This window comes from Phyllostomus hastatus, unplaced genomic scaffold (genome assembly GCF_019186645.2).
Source record: "Phyllostomus hastatus isolate PE091 unplaced genomic scaffold, TTU_PhHast_1.1 phas_contig_17, whole genome shotgun sequence".
NCBI classification, from domain to species: Eukaryota; Metazoa; Chordata; class Mammalia; order Chiroptera; family Phyllostomidae; genus Phyllostomus; species Phyllostomus hastatus.
The window spans coordinates 38,539,907-38,543,862 of NW_025333664.1; the positions used below are offsets into that span (position 1 = coordinate 38,539,907).

At 39.7% G+C, this 3,956-nt stretch overlaps 1 pseudogene; it reads right to left on the bottom strand.

Annotated features, from left to right (window-relative positions):
- Positions 1 to 2,354: 2,354 nt before the first annotated feature.
- Positions 2,355 to 3,308, bottom strand: LOC123814851 (annotated as a pseudogene).
- Between the last annotated feature and the right edge of the window lie 648 nt (positions 3,309 to 3,956).

A 3,956-nucleotide genomic window follows, 5' to 3' on the forward strand; every position in this document is an offset into this window, starting at 1 on the left:
TATACTTAAAATTTCCAAAAAACAGCCTATGAGAAATGGTACTTCTTAAACAAGTTAGGAATAAAAACTTACCAAAAATGTATTATAGTCACAACTGCATCTTTGGAGTAGTACTTAGGAAGCTCATTTTTAAAAATAAATAAATACACAGCAAATGTTTGTTTTATTTTCACCAAGTACATCCTCCCTTTTTACAGCAGAAATAATTACTGCTTTAGGAATTCAATTTAAAAAGCAAATGAACATGCAGAGTGCTATTCCTCATTGTGGCCATAGAAAAATTTAATAGAAGGAAATGCAATGACCGATGTTAGACAAAACTTCAGTAAATACGTACTCATCCTAACAACTATAATTTAGTCCAAAAGGAGTGAGCCACCCTTTACCCAAAGTCTAATAGTAAAAGAGGGTGGGATGGAAAAGCTGCAAATGTGTGTTTTATCTTATTTTTTATATGGGATGGATAATGTATTCTTTAGATTTCCCACATTAAATATGCTTTAGAAGCAAAATTCTACTTGATATTTTGACAAGCCCACCCTACATTCCTTAGGTTAATTTCTATAAGTGTTCATTTTTACCTTACTGTTGGGGACCACCCTGCCTGGTCTCAGGAAGCTATAACCCCACGTTGCTTAGGCCGAAAGACCTCCAGACCAGGAGCCACTAAGGAGACAAAACTTATTTCCCTGGTATGAACGCTGCCTGTTCTAATGCCTGGCTTCCCTTTTGCATGGTTGGCAGTCAATGATGGGTAACAATTCTCTAACAAAGAGAATGAATCTAAGACAGACGTGATCATGTGGGAATGCCCTAAGGGAAGGGGCTGTGCATATGAAGGGGTGATTGACCCCTGCCCCCTCGGCTTTGTCAAAGCCTGAGTCCTTGTGAGAAATCCAAGTCTCCTGGCTGCCTTTGTCTTCTCTGTTATCTCAGGCCTGCAGGGGCAGCCCAGAGGAGAAACAGCAGACCCCTGGGGTAATCAGGCCTGGGACCTTGAGTATGCAAGATCCTGTGAGATCTGTTTGCTGGAGGATGTTATTAACTTGGAATTTAAAGGCACAGACAGGAAACCTTTGGAACCTGTAGTCCTTTCACATGTTAAAACCCCAAACTTTGCCCAGAATCCCAGCAGGAGTTCTGTCTGCACCTTTGTAAGTCACCTATATCTTTTGATCTTTTCTGCCAGACTGTGAATCCACAAACTAAGTCTGTTTTCTCAATAAAAATCTGCTTGGGAATGAAGACAGGGTGCTCTCCCCACTAGAGAGAGAGAGAGTGGCCATTCTGTTTTTACTCCCCCACAGGACCTGGTTGTCTCTGTGTATGTTTTTCTCGCGTGTTGACGAGCCATCCACAGCGTTCTGCACTCACTGCAGGCAGGTGAGCCCGCGTCACCTTATGACCTTTTTGGACTATCACTGTATCGCTATAGCTCAATCAATTAAATATTAGTTTATGTAGTGTTGCTCAGAAAATCTACAAACAGCAAAGTCTATGCTTACTTATAAAAAGGACATGTTTAAAATAATGGAAGAGAGCAATAATGTCCCAAATGAATGGCAGTGGGCAAAATACATATAGCAAACACATTTAGACAATATCAGGTGGCCATTGGTATATCTTATATGGCTAAAGTGCTCAAGGAGGATTGAGAATATTATCCCTCCTTTAAACTTTTAGCTTCTATATAATGTTAGATGTTATAATTGGTTTAAAGGATAAATGCTTTTAGGAAAAGTAAAAATCCACATACAAAGTAAAATAGCAAAATCTGTAGTGACTTTGGTAGAAGGCTCTCTTCTCTAGTGGTAACACCCTTTAGCACATATTCAAGATAGACTAAACTGAGTTTTTTGAAACAGTAGCAGTCCTTTCATATACTCTTAGTAAATATTATAGAATTCCAAAAATACATAAATATTCCTGTACTATGCATTATGCACCAGTTTGGGGCTGAGTGATGAGGCCATGGTTACTATTTTAATAGTTCAATATTGCACCTCTAAAGTCCTGCCATCTATACACAGTGAATGGACACAAAAGTGATGGCTCTAGAGAGATGGCACACTACCTCTAAAGTAAAAGTTTGTGATGAAGTGTCTCCAAATTAGAACAGAGGAGGACCTGGGGTAAAAGAGGTAGGCAGGGTAAAAGAATTTTAAAATAATACTGCTTAAGAGTATATGTTTAAAAATAGCCACTATACCTTATCTAGCCTTTATGCTAATATTGAATAACTGCCATGTTCATGAAGAATAAAATTCTACTTTATAGGAAGTGTAGCAGTCTGCTAGGAAAAGCATATTTTTGTCAGGATAAGATGTGAAGACATCTGTCTCATAAGTGCTATTTTACTTGGTAAGTCTTTTGGCTACAACACTATATGCTATTTCAACTCCCTCATCACTGGGACAGATATTAGTGAATGCATCCCTACTATAAGCATTAGTTTAGTATCTCTAGATGCCAGTTATTCTTTTTGAACTATCAAAGCTGTGATACTTTTTTGACCACCACCTTGACAATGTGCAGTTTGGGCAGCAGGTTGCAATCAGCCAATGTCATTTAATTGCCATCAAGAAATTTACATGTGGAAAATTTGATGTCCTCCATATTATTCTCATCAATTTTATCAGGGAGGGGAGAATTCAGATATTCATGGAATTTCTGCAGTGTTTTCAAGAGACCCCTCTCCAATGCTTCATTAGCTTCTGGCTTGAATTCTTAATATATGCAGAGAATTTGGCAAAGAGGTACATTCCAGTAGTATTTGACTCTGGGTGTATTGGTGAAAGCTTAAGTACTTGGGAGGACATAAGACTTCAAGAAATTCTTCAATCTTATTTACATCCATTTTGACTTCATTGTTGAAAGTCCAAAATGGTGGGTGGGTCACGGGAGCCAAGTTCTGCAGGTTTACACACTTCCTTTTTAGGCCAACAGTTGTGACACTAAATACAACTCCTTTGAAGCCAAAGAACTGTGAAGAGCCTCCGGGAAAAGGGGCAATTTCTTAAGCATTCACCCTCACTGCCAGCCTTAATGAAGAGATGGTGGGCTCTTTGTCTTCCTCCTTCAGCCGGGTGAAGCGTATTGACAACGCCATGGCCGTCTGGGCTGCGCTCAGCGGGTAACGGTAGCTGCGACTGCTTCTACTTCAGGGGCCCTCTAGTGCAGTTCCCTCCGCGCTGTGCCTTCTTTGACAGTCCCAGAATCGAGCTCCCCAGCATGACCCCACGCCTCCAGCGTGACTCATTCGATTTTTAATTGAAATGATTATTGCTTCAGCTGTATTTTTTGCTGTTGAAGTCTTGTATTGGGGTTTTGATTCTAAATACTTAACCTTACTCATGGGAAAAGAGCATGAATATATGGGGTGGGGGAATGGAGTTATTTTAAATGGGCAAATTAAATGACTGTGTAAGAACAGAGACCATCACTAATGATCTGGTCCAAGTTCCCCCTGGATCATTATCTGCTTTTCCTGTGCCACCTCTCTTGGCCTCGGGGCAAGTAATCATACAAGAAAAACAGATGTAACTCTGTATATAGCATGAAATGTTAATTTAGATCCAACTCCTTTGGGTAAGCTCCAGGTTCAAGGCCCTGCAGTTTTCATCAGGTAGTTCTTGCATTTGAATGCTGCAAAGGAACTTTAAAAGGATGTCAGGTATCAAGCCTCAGAGAAAAGAAAGCTGTCACCAATATGAATAGTGAGCAACAAACACAAAAGTCTCCCACTCCATCTACTATATTTATAAATTATAAATATATTAATAAATATATATTTTATATACATATATTTAAATAGTGTAGAGAACCAAGCAGAATAATGCGTGCCAAGGGACTTGGAAGCCTCAGGTTCAGCACAGCTGCCCTAGGCCATGGAAGACTGCCTGACAGATTGTTTTAAGAAAGGAATGACTTGGCTGCTTGCTATATCACTGTACCAA